General features: G+C 47.9%; 1 protein-coding gene across 1 annotated transcript in view; it reads right to left on the reverse strand.

The window, feature by feature from the left end:
- GNG7 (G protein subunit gamma 7) overlaps positions 1–20,218 on the reverse strand; it is a 166,824-nt gene that overhangs the window by 110,466 nt on the left and 36,140 nt on the right. The window contains exon 2 of the mRNA XM_023512609.1: positions 10,668–10,726. The gene's annotated coding sequence lies outside the window, so the exon portion shown is untranslated. The remainder of the gene's footprint in view (positions 1–10,667; positions 10,727–20,218) is intronic.

Here is a 20,218-nt window from a genome sequence, read left to right on the forward strand (position 1 = left end):
TTGGGAGGCTGAGGCAGAAGACTCGCTTGAGCCCAGGAGTTGGAGGTTGCTGTAAGCTGTGACGCCATGGCACTCTACCCACGGGGACAGCTTGAGGCTCTGTCTCAAAAAAAAAAACAAAACAGAAACTGTTGGGCCATGCCTGTGGCTCAGTGAGTAGGGCTCCGGCCCCATATACTCAGGGTGGCGGGTTCAAACCCAGCCCCAGCCGAACTGCAACAAAAAAATAGCCGGGTGTTGTGGCAGGCGCCTGTAGTCCCAGCTACTTGGGAGGCTGGGGCAAGAGAATCGTCTAAACCTAGGAGTTGGAGGTTGCTGTGAGCTGTGATGTCACAGCACTCTACCGAGGGCAACTCTATCTCTAAACAAACAAACAAACAAACCCCAGAAACTGTGGTTTATCAAGCTTGGATGACGTGTGGTTTAATCCCAAGGCAGCCTGTCCTATGGGGACATCTTCCCCTTACCCCATTCACTAGGGAAGGGGTCCCCAAAAGAACAGATAAACTGCTGCCTACAAAGGTAAGACTTTGGAGGCTAAAAACCTAGCCTGCTGCTGGAAACAAAACTCAAAGAAACACAAAAACTGGGCAGCGCCTGTGACTCAAAGGGGTAGGGCACTGGCCCCATATACCAGAGGTGGCGAGCTCAAACCCAGCCCCTGGCCAAAAAAAAAAAAAAAACACAAAAACCAAGAGCCCATATCAGGATTTCTTTTTTAAGTTATTAAAGTATATTTGTAAGAGTAATTCAGAAGAATCCCATTTAAGATAAACAGATATGTTTACCTCCTGGAGGTGGAGCTTAACTCCTCTCTCCTCTCCCCAAGTTTGGGACTCAGGGATTCACTTCCAAAGAACAGAGCAGGGAAGCCAGGGGACCCACCTTCACCACGTGTCCAAGATCAACACCACAGGCAATGTCCTGGGGTCTCAAGTGCCCCTGATAGGATGTGAACAGAGGGAGCCAAACCCAAACCTCACAACCTCAGCCTAATCCTGAGAAAATGGACAAATCCAGGTTGGTGGATAGCTGCATAATACCCAGCCTGTCCACAAGATCATCAAGGTCATGAGAGACCTCTAAGAAACTGTCACAGCCCAGAGGGGCCCAAGGAGGTGTGACAACTAAATGTCACATGGGATCCTGAATAGGGTTCTGGACCAGAGAGATGGATAAAATCTGAGTAAATTATGGAGGTGAGTTAACAGCAGAGTGTGGATGCCAGCTGCTTAGTTGGGTGAGAGGGTAAGATAAGAGGATGCTGGGAGCTGGGTAGATGGAAATTCTCTGTAATTTCTTCTTTTTTCTTTTTAGAGAGAGGGACTCACTCTGTTACCCAAGTTAGAGTGCAGTATCATCAACATGGCTCACAGCAGCCTCAAACTCCTGGGCTCAAGTGATCCTCCTGTCTCAAGTAGCCAGGAATACAGGCACATGCCACCAGCACACCTGGCTAATTTTCTACCAAGTTTTTTTTTAGAGACAGGGTCTTGCTCTATTGCTCAAGCTAGTCTTGAACTCCTAGCTATCCTCTCACTTTGGCCTTCCAAAGTGCTGGGATTACAGGTGTGAGTCCCACACCCAACTTCTCTGTACTATCTTTATGGGTTTTCTGTAAACCTAAAATTATAAAGAGTTTATTTAAAACATAATTTATAGCCATGTCCAGTAAAAATAATTAAGTAAAGCTGGGAGTTCTAACGGGACATTTTTGCAAGGCTGTCAGCTCTCAACACATTAGGCCACATCCTGAGGCCTCTGCTGGGCCCCGAGCTTCTGAGTAGACCCCACCTGGGCCCTGGCCCTGCACAGTAACCATCTGCTGTAGGATGCCCTTCGTGGGCTGAGGACTTGTGCAAATAGAGCCAAGGGTGTTCACCTGGCCCGTCAGTGGCCATGCTGGTGGGTGTTTGCTGCCTAAAAGGATGAAGCCGAGGGAAGAAAAATCAGAATCCAAGAGCCTAACACCATCAGTGTCCACCATCAAGGTGGAATCAGGCTGGGGAGAGCAGGGGGAGTTGACAGAACCAAGAATGGGCCCTGGGGGACATAGGTACAGGAGGCCACCTCTCTGGCTCCCACTTGGTTCCTTGGTGTCCCCCATCCCCTGACTACTCATCATCCGTGTGTGTTTTGAGTCAAAGGCAGCCGAGGTCGTATGACTCCTCCGATCCGTGTCTGCGCCGCAACCCTCACTCCACTGGAGGCGGACTGGTCAAACGGTTGCTTAGCAACAGGCACACATGCGTGCTGCAGCTGTGGGGGGGTGCTCCCCTACCGACTTGTCCCCTGCTCTGTCCTCGTGAATCTGAGCCTCTCTGGGTCTTGAGCTTCAAATGGGTAAAATCAGGTGGTGGCAATAACTGACCCTGCAGAAGGGCTAAGTGAGAAGATGTCTGCCACTGGCCTTAATTTACAGGGCTCCAAAGAGTGGGTTGGTTTACGGGGACCTGAGTGGGACCCACAGTAACTCTGCCAAGCAGAGAATAAAAAGGATGATCCTGACTCACTCCACCACGCAATGTTCTTGTGCACCAGGGTTTCTCCCATTGGCACTGTGGCCAAATCATTCTGGGTTGCGGGGCCGTCCTGTGCATTGTAGGACGCTGCCCAGCATTTCTGGTCTCTGCCCACTAGCATCCATCAATCCGGACAGCCAAAAATATCTCCTGGGGACAAAGGTGCCCCCAACTGAAGCCCCCATTCCTAAGTCAAGGGATTCCACAGACCCCCCAAGACTGTGCCTCCCACAACCACCTGCCCTGCTGAGGTTCTAGAAAGCTGCACACATTTAAATTTACACCCTGAGTGGGGAGGGAGAGACGAGGGGAGTCCCTGGAGCTGGGGGTCACCTGGTCTGTACTGTCTGCCCCATCAGGAGTTTATTTCAGTGTCCTGAATGGACTCATTTTTTTTCCCTAAATAATTAACTCAGGGTCTCTCCCTCAGACACTGTGGACATTGGGGCTGGATTGTTCTGTAGGGTGAGGCAATTATGGGCATTGCATGGTGCTGGGCAGTGTTCCTGGCCTCTACTCACTCCATACCAGGAGCACCCCCAATTGTGACAACCATAAATGTCACCAGACATCTCCCAGTGTCCTTTGGAGGGCAGGACCACCTCTAGGCAATCCTGCTACTAAAGGGTCAAGGTTGAGTCTGAACTCCCCTGCAGCCTTGGGAAGCACCACATGTCCTCGGCTGCAGACTCAGTGGCTGCAGGGTTTAAGGAGAGCATTTCAGGAGCTGGGTGCCAGGGCAGAGGCCCCTGAGGGGGTTCAGCATGGCACCCCCTAATTACGTGTACACTGTGTAGTTTTTGTGGGGAAGGCAGCAGTGGCAGCCCGTGACCTTCCATGAGCAGAACATTTCAAGGTTTTGACAGTATATCTTGGCAGTTCTTTCAGAGGAACAACTTGTCCAGGGAAAGAACTGATAATAATGTGAATTTCAACATGTCCAGGACAGGCTGAAAGCCGGTAACCAGCCAGGGGGAAAGAAACGAGCTCTGACTGGCAAGCTAGGATTTGAGTTTGCTTACCACACAAGGGCCGCTCTCAAGATAAAAGGCTTCAGTAATGCTCTCAGCAGAAATGTTCAGAAACTCTCAGGGAGAACAAAGAGCTATCAGAAAAACATACGCATTGATTTGGAGGTCACAGAGCTCTCCCCTGCCCAGTGGTGACAACCACAAATGTCCTCACACATTGCCCAGGGTCACCTGGGTAGGGGTGGGAGGACAGAATCACCCACCTCCATAAGACCCACCAAAATAGTTAAATTTCGAGTGGTTCAAGATTTAAGTGTACAACCTGCAGTACAAAATACACACTTTTTTTTATAATCTTAAAATTTGGAAAAATGCCACAAAAAACAAAGGGCACTATAAGCAAAGTCAAGAGACACGCTCAGAAAAATATTTGCAGAGTTCAAACAAATATATATAAAGACTTCAAACAAACCAAGGAGAGGGAGAAACCTTAGCAGAAGGTTCAGCACAGAACACATCCGGGCAATTCACCTAAGACAAGTGAGAGAACAGCGGGCATTCGCTAGCAACCAGGAGACCCAAACAAAACAAAGATGAACTGTCCTTACTTGTCAGATTGGCAAAGATTTAAAACTGGCATTGGGAGGGTGGAGAAATGGGCACTCTGAGTGGGAAATGGGGCATTTCTGGAAGTCATTGAGATTGAATGTCAAAAAGTAAATCTCACACACACAAGCACTCACAGAACATGGCAAATCCACTTACAGGAATATATATTAAACCATAACCAAGGGTATACCAAGGTGGGGAAAAGAATGAAAGAAAGGAAGGAAGGGAAGGGGAGAGAGAGAGAGAGAAGAAAGAAAGAGAGAAAGAAAGAAAGGTTGAAAATAGGAGGAAAAAGAGTGAAAGATAAAGAAAAAGATTGAGGAAAGGCTGGGTGTGGTGGAACAGTTCATCTTCACCCCTGTAATCCTAGCACTCTGGGAAGCCCACTCAGGAGGATCCCTCGAGATCAGGAGTATAAGACCATCCTGAGCAAGAGTGAGACACCTCTCTACTAAAAATGTAAAAAATTAGCCAGGTGTTGTGGCAAGTGCCTATAGTCCCAACTACACAGGAGGCCGAGGCAAGGGGATCACTTGAGCCCAGGAATTTGAGGTTGCTGTGAGCTATGATGCCATAGTGCTCTAGGCTGGGTCAACAGAGTGAGACTCCGTCTCAAAAAAAAAGAGAGAGAAAGAGGAAAGAAAGGGAAAAAAGAACAAACGAGGGGGGAGGAAGAGAGAGTGAGGAAAGAGAAAGAGAGGAGAGAAGAAAGAAGAAACACCCCAAAAGCCCATCAAGGGAGAACCAATAAAATTAATTATAAAATTATTTAAAAATAAATAAAACAGCTGGGCATGGTGGCTCACGCCTGTAATCCCAGCACTTTGGGAGGCTGAGATGGGTAGATCACCTGAGCTCAGGAGTTTGGGACCAACCTGAGCGATAGTAAGACCCCATCTCTACTAAAAATAGAAAAACTAGCCAGGCATAGTGGCAGGTACCTGTAGTTCCAGCTACTTGGGAGGCTGAAGCAAGAGTTTGAGGCACTCAAGCCCAAAAGTTTGAGATTGCTGTGATGGCCCAGCACTCTACCCAGGGCAACAGAGTGAGATTCTGTCTCTAAATAAATAAATAAATAAATAAAGTTAAGCAAGCGTTAAGAATGATGATGGAAATCTAAGCTAACTGACAAGGAAAGATACCCATTCATCAAAATAAGCCCATTAAAGAACAAAATCCCTATTAACGTAAAATCATATGTGTGAACATAATTCACAAAAAGATTCCGGGAATTGCTCACCAAGATGTGAACAGCAGTCATTGTTGGGCCGGGGGAGTTTTAGGGGACTTGGTTTTCTTCTTTGTACTTTTCCTCATTTTACTTTTTTGTTGTCTTTTACAAGAAGCCTGTCCTTTGAAGACTGGGTGAGCAGGGCTCAGCTGTTTCTCACACACAGTGTAGGCATGCACATACACACACGCACACCATCCCACTCTGCCCAACAAAGTTAAACACAGATGTCTGCTTTGCACCTGGCTGGAGCATACCTGAGCCAGAAGAGATAGGGACTCCAATTCTGCTGCTAATTGCTCTCTGGTTTTAGGGATAGCTTCTCTCTTAAGACTCTGTCCCAATGTGTCTCCCTAGATCTGGAGTCTCCTTCCTTAGCCCAACTCATTTGGTGGAATCCTGCTCATGCCCGAAGACTCAGGAGAAAGGCCTGGGCATGGGCAGTGCTAGAATGCTACCCTCTGCGCCCATTGGCTCCCTGTGAAGATGATCACCAGAAAAACCGGGCTGCTGCCTCAAAACTGTCCCCTCCTCCATTAGACTGTGGGTCCGCTGAGAACAGGAACAAGGTGCTCTTATTATATTCCAGTGAGCACACAGAAGGTTTCAAAGACAGAGAAGGACCAGATAGAAGAATAAACAGAGGAAGGGAGGGAAGACCACCATCCATGGCTGCTACAGAAGGAATCTCCACTTTAGGAAAGTCAGCCAGAGAGAGGAGGATCCCAGGGTCCTCCTGGCACAATGACTTGAGAATATTCATTAAGACGAGATGACCAAAAACCAGGCTTGTCAAACTGTTTCAAAATTTGGGGCTTTGCAGGCCACAGACTCGCCACAATTATTCAACTCTGCTGTTGTATCATAACAGTGGCCTTCAATGGTAGGTAAATGATAGGCATAGCTGTGCACCAAGACACATTTACACATGTGGAATTATCAAGCTCATATTATTTTCACATATCATGAAATTGTATTCTTCTTTTGCTTTTTTCTGCCAATCATTTAAAAATGTAAAAACCATCTTAGCTCATGGGTTGTACAAAACAGGCAGCAAGCATGGTTTGGCCTGAGGCTGTAGTTTTAGGACCCCTGAGCAGACAAACCAGAGAAAGAAGGAGCAGCCCAACTTTGAAGATATACCTTGTAGTCTAGAGGATGACAAGGCCAGCTGTGCAACACAGTTTTATGACAGCTTGTGTGTGAGACAGAATTATAAACTAGAACCCTAAATAGCATTGCAGGTAGGCCCTTCTTGTCTTGGCCTGGTAGGTTGGCCATGGCCAGCCCCACCTCGGGGTTTACTGTTTCCTCATTTGTCTGTGTTTCATTCATATCTATCACCTTCCCCAGACCACTGACATATCAGCACATAAAACCAAACCCAAACCAACCACACCAAGGGTTTCCACCTCAGGCAAGAGATGAAATGGCTTCAGTTCCAGTAACTGTGCATAAAATACCAACTTGATACTATGAAATTATGGAAATTAATACTAAGGCATTAAGCTACCCCAGCAATTGGGAGGTGCCTCTTGGGGTTAGTCCAAGAAGGGACCCAGTATTTACAGAGGATCCCAGTCTGGGAGACCCAGTCCCATGAAGACTGACTGTTGTCACACCTGATGGACCCTGGGGACATGTTGACCAGGTAAGAGAGAAAGCAAGCTCAGTGTGCACCCCCATTTCAGCAGAGGGAATAACAGCCTCCCAGAAATACCAAACTCCTAATCCTTGGAATCTGTGGATATAGCTCCTTAAGTGGCAAAATGGACTCTGCAGGCAGGATTAAGTTAAGGACCTTGAGACAAGAGGTTATCCTGGATTACTGGGGCAGGGGGCCAGTGTCTCCACAGGGTCCTCACACGAGGAGGCAGGAGAGTCAGAGGCAGAGATTGGAAGATACTACGCTGCTGGCTCTGAAGGGGGAGGAAAGGGCCCCAAGCCAAGGGTTCTGGGCAGCCTCTAGATGCTGGAAAAGGTGGGAGACAGGTTTTCCCTTGGATTCCCCAGGAGGGACCAGCCCTGCCATACCCTGACATTAGCCCAGTGAGGCCATTTTGGACTTCTGACTCCAGAACTGTCAGATGGTAACATTGTACGTAGTAAGCTATTCTTAGTCAGTGGTAATATTTGTCACAGCTAATACAGGAGGCCCCTGTGCCTATCAGTGCTCTGTATGAGGATCTGGCAGCTCTAACCTGAGCCCTCCAGCCAACAGACCTGCCTGCCCAAGAACTGTTCTCCCTGATCCCCGGTGGGCAACATTTGTTATTGGAAAAGGTCTTGGAGGACAATGACCCCGTAGAACAAGGTCTTTCCAAGAAGACCCACAGGAGACAAACAAACCCAATGCTTCTTGCCAGGTGCTGCTGTACTTCACCTCGAAGATGCTGTTACTTCTGTGACCAATGGAGTGTCCCTGTTGAACTGAATGTTTAAGAAGCCCAACACCAAACCTGTGGTGTGGACAACCCCAGGTCCTGAGACTTTTTTTTTTTTCTTGTAAGAGACGGGGCCAGCTCCGTCTCCCAGGTTGGAGTGAAGTGGCATCATCATAGCCTACTGCAGCCTCCAACTTCTGGGCTGAAGCCATCCTCCTGCCTCTGTCTCCTGAATAGCTGGGACTATAGGCATATGCCACTATGCCCAGCTAATTTTCCTACTTTGTGTACAGATGGGGTGTCAATATGTTGCCCAGGCTGGTCTCAAGCTCGTAGGCTCAAATGATTCTCCCACCTTAGCCTGCCAAAGTGCTAGGATTACAGACGTGAGCCACCACACCCTGCCTCCCATGGCTCTGCACCCCCTTCCCCTCAGGTGCTGTCTTCTGCTCTGTCTTTTGGATTGAGCTCTTTTGTTTGTTTTACAGCTTTGCTGGGATATGAGTTACACACCAAAGAGCCTCATCTTTTTTTTTTTTTTTTTTTTGGAGACAGAGTCTCACTATGTTGCCCTGGGTAGAGTGCCGTGGCGTCACAGCTTACAGCAACCTCCAACTCCTGGGCTTAGGTGATTCTCTTGCCTCAGCCTCCCAAGTAGCTGGGCCTACAAGCACCCGCTACAATGCCTGGCTATTTTTTGCTGCATTTTGTCAGGGGCCGGGTTTGAACCCACCACCCTACTATATGTGGCCAGCACCCTACTCACTGAGCCACAGGCACCACCCAGGATCCTCATCTTTAAGTATACACAATTCCAAGAGTTTCAGCTAATTTTATGGCTGCAACCATCAACATGATCTCATTACAGAACATTGTCACTGGCCTCCAAAGTTGCTCCTATTGCAGTCCCAGCCTCCAGGCAACTGATCTGTAGCTTTTTCTAGAAACTTCCTGTAAGTGGAATCATACAATATGAAGTTTTTTACACTTTATGTTTGGATTATTTCATATATATATAAAAGCTTTCTGTATCTATAATTTATATACATATATATAAAACACTTCTCTGTGTGTATATGTGCATCAGCTTTATTGAGATCTAATTCATATACCACACAATTCAGTGGCATTGTGTATATTCACAAGAGTCATGTAATTGTTACCTCTAATTCCAGAATATTCCATCACCCCCAAAAGAGGCCCTGTCCCTATCAGCAGTCACTCTCACCCCCTCCCCAGCCCTGGCACCCATGAATCCAAGTCCCATCCCTGTGGATCTGCCTGTTCTGGACATTTCATATAAATGGAATCTCACACTGTGTGTCCTTCTGTGTCTGCTTCTCTCACTAAGTATGATGTCCTCAAGATCTGTCCACTTTGTGACCTGTGTCAGAGCCTCGTTCCTTGTCACGGGTGGGTGATACTCCAGCGTGTGGATGGACCACATTGTCTTCGTCCATTCATGCCTGGTATGGACATTTGGGTTGATTAACTCATTTGTACCTCTGTGCATATTCTTTTCTTTTAAGGAAGTCTGCTTTGGAGTTATTGCCCATAACAATTGTGGCTTCTCACTCTTTTCAAGGAGGTGAACACTCAGGTGTCTACTTGAGGCTTAAAAAATGTCTCCTAAGGATGAAACCAAAATGACTTTTATTGGGTTTAGCTAAATAGAGGCCACCAAGGGCAGCTTTGACAGTGCCTTCTGGGGACATAGACCCAGGTCCATGCTGCCAGCTCTGTTCTGCTATCCAGCTCTATCTGCTTGTCAGATAGACTGTCCAAGTTCATCCAGGACCTGAGGTACATGTTTTAACTTTTCTAAGGTACAGTTTACATGTCATAAAATCCAACTGAAGTGTTCAACTCAAAGATTTCTTAATTCATCAAGTTGTGTGGCCACCCCCACAGTTGGCCAACCATACAGTTCTGGATGGTCCCATCACCCCCATGAGATCCCTGGTGCCTGGGGTCAGCCCCAGCCTTTGGCTTCCATGAACTACCTTTCTGTACCTACAGATCTGCTTTGACTGGGAATTCTGCCTTCTTTTCTGATGTATTTGTGTATGTGAGTTTTATTTTTTACACCAACAAAGCAAAGGCACATGAACTTATTTTTAAATGATTCCATTCCTCCTACATTTTAAAAGCTTCTCAAAATCCTCTGGGAGTAACACCAGAAGCAAAAAAACAGAGGCGAGTTAAGGGACCAGGATCTGAGTCTTAGCTTTGCTCCTAACTTGTCCAAAAAAATCTTTCTGAATGATACAGCTGGGAACAGATTCCTCATCAGTGGCTTGGCTGGGGTAATGACTGGGCTTTTGCTTCATTAATTCCTGAGAGAGCTGACTGATTTAAAAACAAAAACACAAGCCCAGCTACCTTCTCCCCTCTGGCTCTGCTTTCCTCCCTCCCACCACAGGCCACACCTGTCTCTAGAGCAGAAGGAGCCTGAGGCCCCTCCCCAGCTGCAGGTGTAGGCGCCACATGTCTAGTACAACCTGCAGAACCACAAATCAAATAACCCTCTGTTCTGTACACATTGCCCAGCCCCAGGTATTCCTTTATAACAACACAAAAGGACTAGAACACCAGTGCTTCCTGGAGTATCCTTAGTCCGCCTCCCCACCAGGGTAGATATCAGCTTTCAGACACTTATCATGTCCAGAGACTCAGCTCTGTTCTGGGAGTAGACCATCGCATGTGAGTGGGAAAGGGCCAAAGCATCTTTCTGAAAACACCCCACAATAGCAGGTGGCACAGCCATGTGCTTCCCCCCATCTTGTACCCCTGTTTTGAGTCCTGAGTCCTGAGGAGCCCTTAGAGCCACATACAAACAGCAGTCAAGGCCGAAACACCCTCCCTAACAACAGCCCAAAGTTCCAAAGAGCCAACGGAACACCAGCTTCAACTTTAAAAACAGAACAAAGGAAAACTTTGTGGCACTGACCTGTGTGCAAGACCTGGCTGTCCCCAGCACCGAGAGGCTTGGAATCCAAGCTTTTCTCCCTGGAAGAGAAACAACATTTTAGACCAAAACAGCTCAGCTGGAGGTGCTGTGTGGGTATCAATCAGGGTTGACATCAAAGGAGGATCCCCTGCCTGTGACTACACCAGAGTGGAGATAATCTGTGGGAGCCCTGCCTTTTCATTTCTCAGCCAAACTGGAGACAGCAGGAAGAAGAGGCTGGGAAACTTAGGTTCCATTCAAGAAGCAAACTCACCAAAAGAGTTAATGGAGATTTGCAATATTGTTCTAACATATTTTCCATGTGTTTAAACTGAATAGAACATAAGGATCAGTGTTTACTTGACTTTGTACAGTTTATAAAAGATGTTCATCTGCGTCTCTTGAGCTGCATAGTCCCCCTAGAAGGAGGAGGAGGAGAAGGAGAAGGAGATGGAGTTAGTGTTCTGTCCTGGGTGCCCACTAATCCAAGTCTGCCCAAGGATAAAAGTCCTGAGTCTTGGGAAACTCCTCAGGTCCCAGCTGAACTGAGACAGTCCATCTCTGAGCAGAACAGAGCTGGCACCACAGACCTGGGAATATGTCCCTAGAAGGCATTGGCAAGTCTGCCCTTGGGGTAGTTGGGAGCCTGACAGCAGGGGCTGCTGGGCCTAACCTGCTCCTGCAACCCCTGCAGTCTACGTCCAACCCCTGCTGTCCTCTGGGGTCTGGAATCTTGGCACAGGCCAGGTGGCTGGGGAGCACATGACCAGATCCCATGAAGACCCTGGGGCTGGATCTCTGGGAGCTTCCCCAGAGACAATGCTTCATGCATGTCCTCACAGCTCACTGCTGGAGGTGGAGCGTGTCCTGCGTGACTCCACGGGGAGAGAGTTCTGGAAGCTGGGCCTGGCTTCCCCACTCACTGCACACGCCTTTCACCTTTACTGACTCAGCCATGTCCTTTCACTGCTATGAACCACACTGAGGCTGGCTTGGTGTGCCCGGCCCCCTCATTCTGACCCTGCATTAGAGAACTGAACCAAGAAGCCCTGGCCGAGCCAGGTCACTGCTGCGTTTCTTAGTAAGGCCCAAATGGGCATCACTCAAACAGGGAAGTCACCCTGCAGGCCACACCAAGACGTGGCCTGCCCTGGAACTAGATTAGCCCACAGAGAAACTGCCACAGATAATCAATGATGTTTTCCAGATGCATCCCTGCTGCAGCCACTGTCAGAGGCTTATTCCCTTTCATGGCCAAGTAACACTCCATCATGTGGAGAGACCACACTTTGCTGATCTGTCACTCATCTTTTGATAGGCATGTGAGTTGTTTCCACTTTTTGGTGATTACAAATCTTGCTGCTACGAATGCTTGCATGCAAATCTTTTTTGTGAAGATATGTGGTCATTTCTTTTAACCCTCCTGTACCAAAAGTCCCTTTAATAGCTTTAAGAGACAGCAACCACTTCATCTTTAGTGAAGGATTTTCAATGCCCTCCTCCCCCCTCACTTGGCCCAGCACTGGTCTCTACTTTTATCAACAAACCGACTAACATAAGGATGCATGCTCGCCAAGGCATGATGCTGGGACCACAGTGGACTCTAACCTGGTTCTCAAAGACACAGGCCCAGCAAGTCAAACCATGGCCCCAGGTGTAACACAGCCGGGGGAGGGATTTGAGAGTGATCTGGCTGCAAGGTCCTCACTTTGCCTCATGGGATGGACACTACTCCAAGAAGAAAGGAGGAAGGGTGACTGATACCAGCACCATCACCCAGCCAGGGGGCAACATGCCCAGATGGCCAGTGAGGCTAGAAGTGCAGGGCTGCATAGATAGGGCTGGGGTGTTTGGGCTAATTCAGGGTCTCTCCCCTGGGTACTGTGGACATTGGGCTTGGATTATTCTCTGGGGTGGGGCCACCTTGGGTACTGCAGAGTGCTGAGAAGCATCCCTGCCTCCACCAACTCCAGGCCAGGAGCAGCCCCAGTCATGACAATCACAGACAATGTCCCCAGACGTTGTACAGAGGCCCCCAGGACTGGGATCACCTCTGGTAAGACCTCCTGTTTTAGCCCTATTTATGGTGTGAAGTCACCCAGCCAAGGAGGACACAGGGCCTCCCAGAGGACAGAAGGTGGAGAGCCTAAGGCTTGTAGTCTGACAAAGTAGGGAGTAGATCAGGGTTGGGTGGTAAAGATAGCTGGATTTGGTGCCCGAGCTCAGGAAACCTAGGTCTGTCCATGGAAAACTGTCCCATGATAGTAGCAGTCTAAAAAGACAGCTGGGGTGGGGAGAAGCCCCTAGACTCACTCCCCACCCACTGCCACATGTGGCTCCACTGGCCTTTTCTAAGGACTAAATGGAGTCACTTTTATAAGACTTTCAAATATAGTTGGTGCTCAATAAGTGCTGACTACCCCAATATGACACAAGGGAAAAAAGCACTTTGCTCCTGGTCCCAGAGTCCAGAATCCCAATTTAATCATGCAAAAACAGCAAACACATCCCATCAGCAGAACATAGGACACCTGGCCAGTCCCCCTCAGGACTGTCAAGGTCATGAAAAACAAGGAAAAAACAAACCATTGTCACAGCCCAGAAAGGAAAAGAAATCCTAGAAGAGGTCCTGAGACCAAAAAAAGGGCAGAGGGGAGGGGAAATGACAAAATTGAGCTAAAGAATGGAATTCAGCTAATAGAAAGGTCCCCACATGGGTTTCACAGATGCATGGAAATTACATAAGGCTGACATAAGAGGGAGCTGGTGAGGGGTAGACAGGAATTTGCTGGCTTCTTTGCAACTCTCCAAAAAATCTAAAGTTATTCCAACATAAAATATTTGTTTAATAAAGCAACTAACTGAAAAAAATAATGCTGTTTCCCTTTCTCTGAGCTCAGGCTCATTTGCTGTCCATAAAAGGCCAGGATAGGGTGCTGAAATCCCCGATGTGCCCTGCAGGTGGCGCCCCTGCTGCAGGAATGCCCTGAACCCCTTTGGGCTCCGAGAGCTGCGGGACCTGAGCAGCCACTCAGGACCAGCGCAGCTCAGGCTTGGCAGAGATGAAAGGTGAAAAGGCCCTAGCCATATGCCCACAGGGCTGCGAGAGGCCAGGACTCTCCACTTCTAACCATGCAGGGGCTGTCTGCGCTATAATGCTTAAACTTTGAATTACTGAATTGACTAAGGCCTCACAGAGAATTTCAGAAATAGTATGGAGGGGGTCCCATGTGCCTTTCATCCACCTGCCCTGATGGTGGCACCCAATACTAGGGAACATGATCAAAACCAGGAAACAGAGAGGGCCGAAATGCTCAGTGTATAGACCCCCTAACCAGGAATCATTCATGCTTTTTTTTAGACAGTCTTACTGAGAGATAATGTTTGTACCACTTGATTTCCACATTTAAAGTATACAGTTCAGTGTTTTTAGTTATATTTTTAAAATTGAACAACCATCTAGGCAGTGCCTGTGGCTCAAAGGAGTAGGCCGCTAGCCCCATATGCCAGAAGTGGCAGGTTCAAACCCAGCCCCGGCTAAAAACTGCAAAAAAAATGAAATTAGTAAGGGGCAGCGCCTGTGGCTCAGTTAGTACCAGAACATTCTCATCACCCCAGAAAGAAGCCCTGTCCCCATAGCAGTCACTCCTCATCCCCTCCTCCACCCTAGCAGCCATGAATCCACTCTATGGATCTGCCTGTTCTGGACATTTCATATAAATGGAATCTCACACAGTGTGTCCTGTGTCTGTCTGGTTTCTCTGACTGAGCACGATGTCCTCAGGGTCCATCCACATTGTGACCTGTGTCAGAGCCTCCTTCTTTTTCATAGCTGAGTGATATTCTAGTGTGTAGATGGACCACATCGGGTTTTGTCCATTCATCTATTGATGAACACTGTATTATTTCCAGTTTTTGGTGATTATCCATCAGCTGCTATGGACACTCATGTTGTACAGCTCATTTTTATGATGGTTTCTCATTCTTTGCTTTCACATCTACAAACTGGAAACTTCCTCATCCCAAACCCTTAAAGTCCAGGTGATGGCTATCCCCAAGCCCATGGACTTGACGGTGAGATGACCACTGCAGATGCCCATGGTCTCAGCACAAGGTGAGCTCAGTGTGGGTGAACTTTGTCCCAGCCATTCTGTCTTCTAGCATGAGTTGTACCAGCTGGCGCCGGGCTGTTCTCCAGTGACCTTCAATCGTTCGCTCAGCCGGACAAGAATTCTGGGCTTTCATGTGCCAAGTCTGGATGAATTCCAACCCTGGTGGGGGGGCAGTGGAACAGAGGAGAAAGGACCTCTCCTCAGGGCCTACCACAGAAACTGCACAGCCAAGAGCAAAGTGAAACCTGCTCACAGATTAGTATGAAGTTCAAGGCATACCGTATTAAACCTAGCCCCGCTACCCAGCAGGGCAGGTAAGTCTCAGACACAGGCAGTGAACATGGCAGGTAGCAGGTGCCAAGTGCTTCCAGGGAGAAATCAATCAAGTGGGAATCATTTGGGAAACAGATGCCATGTACAATGGTGGCAGTCAGGGAACACCTGAATAGAAAGGGCTCCTTCCAGCACCCCTAGCACCCCAGTGTGTCCTGGGAGGCACTTCTCTCCATCTCTCTTCCCAGCTTGTTCAGTTTCCTCTCCTCTCCTCTCCGCTCCCCTCCCTTCCCTCTCCTCTCCTTCCATCCTTCCTTCATTCTGTCCTTTTTTCTTTTCTCCCTCCCTCCCTCTTTCTGTCATTCCTACTTTTCTCTCCTTCCTTCTTTCCTTTCTTTCTTCCTTCCTTTTCTTGGGATAGTCACATACCATAAAATTCACCCCTTTGGAACCTGGAGGACATGATGCTAAGTGAAAGAGGCCAGACACAGAGAGGAAAATACTGCATGATCTCACTTACATGTGGACTCTAGAAACAAAACAAAACACAAAATCCTTGATACATAGAAGCAAGAGAGTAGAAAATTGGCTACAGAGGTTGGGGAGGTGGGAAACGGAATTGAAAGGGTAGGAAGTGTCAACTGAGATTGAACCATGGTGTGCGGTTAAAAATAGTGCATTGTATCCTAGAAATTTGCTAATAAGTATCTTTTAGAGATTGTTACCACCCACAGAAAAAAGCTAACTATGTGAGACTGGTGGAAATGTTAAATTGTTTGACCATAGTAGTAATCATTTTGCTCCATGTATATGTATCAAAACATCCTGTTGTACCCCTTCAATATACACACACAAAAAATAAGTACATAAACCCACCTTTTAAAGTATGCAATTAAGTGGCTTTGGGGATATTCCCAAGGTTGTCCAACCATCTGCTCTATCTAATCCCAGGACATTTTCATCCCACCCCACCTAAAGAGACCCCATGTCCATTTGCAATGGATGGTTTAAAAGCCCAGATGCCTCCAGCAGGGATTGTGGTGGTTTTGTTTTGCCATGTGGCTCAGACACCTCCCACAGAGCCAGGCCTGCATGGAGTACTCAACAATTACGTGGATTTTAATCAAACCAGTGAGTGCTAAGGAACAGCAAGCAGCGCCCAGCAATCTGGGGAGAGAACAGCCATAGAGCTGGGGGATGCCAGGTAAGCTCCCACTTAGGATCTGGCCTGTCAACTGGGAAGGACATCTGGGAGCCTTGCTGCATCCCTATAGATCAGGTAAAGGAGAACACGTAGAAGCATTTTGGCCATGGCAGGACACTCGAAAGATGCTGTAGCCCCTGAAGCCCTGCAGTTCTTGCTGGCCTCACAAGGCTCCAGCTGTGGACCTCAGCTATATCATTTGTCATGTTGAAAAAGGAAAAACCAGATCTCACCAACAGCAGTTCAAGGGCTGGACCCTCCAGAGATACTCTGTTTCTTGGTGGTTTCTATTTTGCTTGGAATATTTTACAGCCTGATGTCTCCAAGTAGTGCAGGGGGACACAGGCAGCCAAACCCTCCACTCCCAAACCTGGGGATTTTGCAACGACAAAGCCAGGGCAGGGAAATTCGGGGACAGGGCAGGAGGTGAGGGATTGATCTTTCTCTCAGGATCACCTGCTGAGGTCCTAGGAGGCTGCACACACTTAAATCCACACCCTGAGAGGGGAGGGAGAGAGAAGGGGAGCCCCAGGAACTGGGGGTCACCTGGTCTGTACCATCTGCCCTATCAGGAGTTTATTCTGGTGTCCAGTGTGAGCAGAGATTGGATTCTACTTTTTTTCCAAATAACACGGAGTCTTTGCCCCTGGGCATTTTGGACACTGGGGCCCTGCCATTCTCTGGGGTGGAGCCACCTGGGCACCACATCATGCTGCATAGCATCCCTGCCTCTACCCGCCATACCTGTAGCACCCCTCAACTGCACAGGTGCTGTTGGATTGCTGATCTCTGACCTCTCTAGTCCCCATCCATGTGCACCCTCAAGGCCCTCCTTCCTCCACCCACTTGGCCACAGGTGAGCCTCCAGGCCTCACCCAAGGCCAACCTTGGCAGCTCAGCAAGGACGTAGGGACAGCTCTCACTGCTCCTGCAAACCTGGCCTCTGGGAGGAGAGTGCTCGGCAAAGCAGATGCTCGCGTTTGTAATCCTTTGATTCAGACCCAAGTAGCAGTGGGGAAGAGCCATATCTCTTAAGCCTCCTGCATGAGGAGGGTGAGTTCCCAGGAGAGCCCTCCACGGGAGAAACGGAGAAACGTCTTTATGTAAGACACCAGGTAGGGGTGGGATGGGAGAGAGGGAGAGAAGAACAAGGAGCTGCATAGCTTTTAAACCTGTCACTTCCTTTCTGACACACACCCGAGCCTTGATGCCACACTCTGCCCCCATCTCCCCAGCTTTCCAGAACAGCCCCTGTGCATGATCCTGTGCAGCAGGGTTGCTCCCCTCTGCACTGCAGACAGTGGGGCTGGGCTGTTCCCTGGGGTGGGTCCCTCCTGGGCACTACAGGGTGTTGAGCAGTGTCCCTGGCCCCCACCTGTTCCATGCCAGGAATATCCCCCAGTCATCACCCAGTGACCCCTAGGACTAAGCCTAGGGGAGAAGAGGTAGAAGGTCCTGTGCAACAGTTTCTGAGGCTTCTCTTTGAGGTTCTGTGACTGGCCCCACGACTTCATGAGCTGTGGCTACCTCTGAGTTCTCTGTCCCCTCTGGGAGAGTAAATGCCTGTCCACACAGAGCCCTAGCACCAATCCCATGAGCCAGAGGAGGGGGAAGAGAACAGGGAGGACACACTGGACTTCACTTCAGACCCTACAGGGTGGACTCCCTTGGCTTTAACCTGTCAGCCCTGGAGTCATACATAGTGTTCAAGACACACCTGAGAACCCCAAGTAGAAAGCACTCTCTCCTGGGCAGCAGAGAGAAAGAAAACGCTGTGCTCTGTCACTAACACCAAATATAAATTCATTCAAATCCTGAATTTTTAGCAGGGTTGTCTTTAGTTTTTAGAGCAAGGCAAGAAAAATATCTCATGGTTTATGGACATCTACAGGTGCCCCAAACCTAAACATACATACAACGTAATGAGGTATTAAAATTGTCTATGGCCTGGTGTGGTGGCACCTGTCATCTCAGCTCTGGAGGCTAAGGCAGGAACATCGTCAGAGCCCAGGAGTTCAAGGCTGCAGTGAGCTGTGATGACCCCACTACACTCCAGCCAGAGGACAGAGCAAGACTTCATCTCTTTATTTTATTTTATTTTATTTATTTATTTTTGAGACAGAGTCTCACTATGTCGCCCTTGGTAGAGTGCCGGTTGCATCACAGCTCACAGTAACCTTCAACTCTTGGGCTTAAGTGATTCTCTTGCCTCAGCCTCCCAAGTAGCTGGAACTACAGGCGCCCGCCACAACGCCTGGCTATTTTTTTGTTGTTGCAGTTGTCATTGCTGTTTAGCAGGCCCGGGCCAGGTTCGATTCCACCAGCCTCGGTGTGTGTGGCTGGCACTGTGCTATGGGCACCGAGCTGACTTTGTCTCTTAAAAAAAAAAAAAAATTCCTATGGTCGGGGAGGCAGAGTAGGTGTGGGGATGAGAAAGATAGATAAAAATAAAAGGTTAATAAATCCTAGTTTCTTCTGAGGAAAGAAACTACCCTTCCATACTTGTTACATTGTAATAGTCACTGTCCGTTCAGAAAACCAAGGATCAGGCAGACTTATCTCTGAGTCCCAGCCACCACGCCCATTGCCTAGGTGGGTGACTAACCTGAGGCCCCATGGCCTCAGGTGTAAAATGGAGCTAGGATAGTCTGCTTTCTCAGGGTTGAGAAAAAGGCTAAAAACTGACCACAAATACAAATCCCCCAGCACACAGCAGGGTCTCTGAGGGCCACTCCTGTGACCAGGAACAAAAATGACAGAAATGCGAACATTGCCATAGCACATAACCCAATTGAACAAATGGATAAATGATCTGAACTGACATTTCTCAAAAGAAGACATACAAAGACATGAAAAAAAAACTCTCAAGATCACTAACCATCAGGGAAATGCAAAGTAAAACCACAAGGGATATCATCGCATCCCAGTTAGAATGGCTGTTATCGAAAAGATGAAAGAAAACAAGTGTTAGAGAGGATGTGGAGGAAAGAGAGCTCTCACACATTTTTGGAGGGAATGTAAATTAGTACAACCACTATGGAGAACAGTATGGAGGTTTCTCAAAAACTTAAACATAGAACTACCATGTGATACAGCAATCTCACACTGGGTAAATAGCCCAAGGAAGGAAATCAGTAGGTAGGAGAGACACCTGCGTTCCCGTGTTCATTGCAACAGCCAAGACAGGAAATCAACCAAGATATGAAATCAACCAAAATGTCCATCACTGGATGAATGAATAAGGAAAATGTTTATATAAATACACAATGGGATACTTTTCAGGTTTTATAAAGGAACTCCTGTCATTTGTGATGCCACAGATGAACCTGGAGGACATTATACTACATGAAATAAGTCAGGCACAGAAAGACAGATATTGCAGGATCTCACTCATACATGTGGAGTCTAAAAAAGTTGAACTTGTTGAAGCAGAGAATAGAATGGTGGCTGCCGGGGGCTAGGGTGGGGAAGGTGGGAGTGGGGGGTGTTAGTCACAGGGTACTAAATTTCGGTTCACAAGAGAAGGAAGTTTCAGTCATCTGTTGGAAGCATGGTGACTAGAGTTACTAATAATGTACAATACAAAATTGCTGAAAGAGTAGATTTGATTTTCTTTATTAAATTTCAGATTAATATGAGGCTACAATGGCCTAGGTTACATTATTTTCATTTCTAAGGTAAAGTTCAAGTTGTAGTTGAGCCCTTCACTCGGGGGGCGTGCTGAAAACCCTCACATTACACACATTAGATGAGATCCCCCCAGTCACCCTGCCCCCCTTCCCTCTCTTCCCTCTCCCCTCCTCCTCACTAGCAATGCTTGTATTTTTCTTTCATGTGGGCATGTAGTTACTTACATATTGGTTTGTGTAGCTGTTTCTATAATGGTTTCATATATTAGTATTGAGGACATTGGATATTTTTTTCCCCATTCTTTTTTTTTTGAGACAGAGCCTCAAGCTGTC

Source organism: Otolemur garnettii, unplaced genomic scaffold, assembly GCF_000181295.1.
Source record: "Otolemur garnettii isolate 467f Iridium unplaced genomic scaffold, OtoGar3 scaffold00029, whole genome shotgun sequence".
Lineage (NCBI taxonomy): Eukaryota > Metazoa > Chordata > Mammalia > Primates > Galagidae > Otolemur > Otolemur garnettii.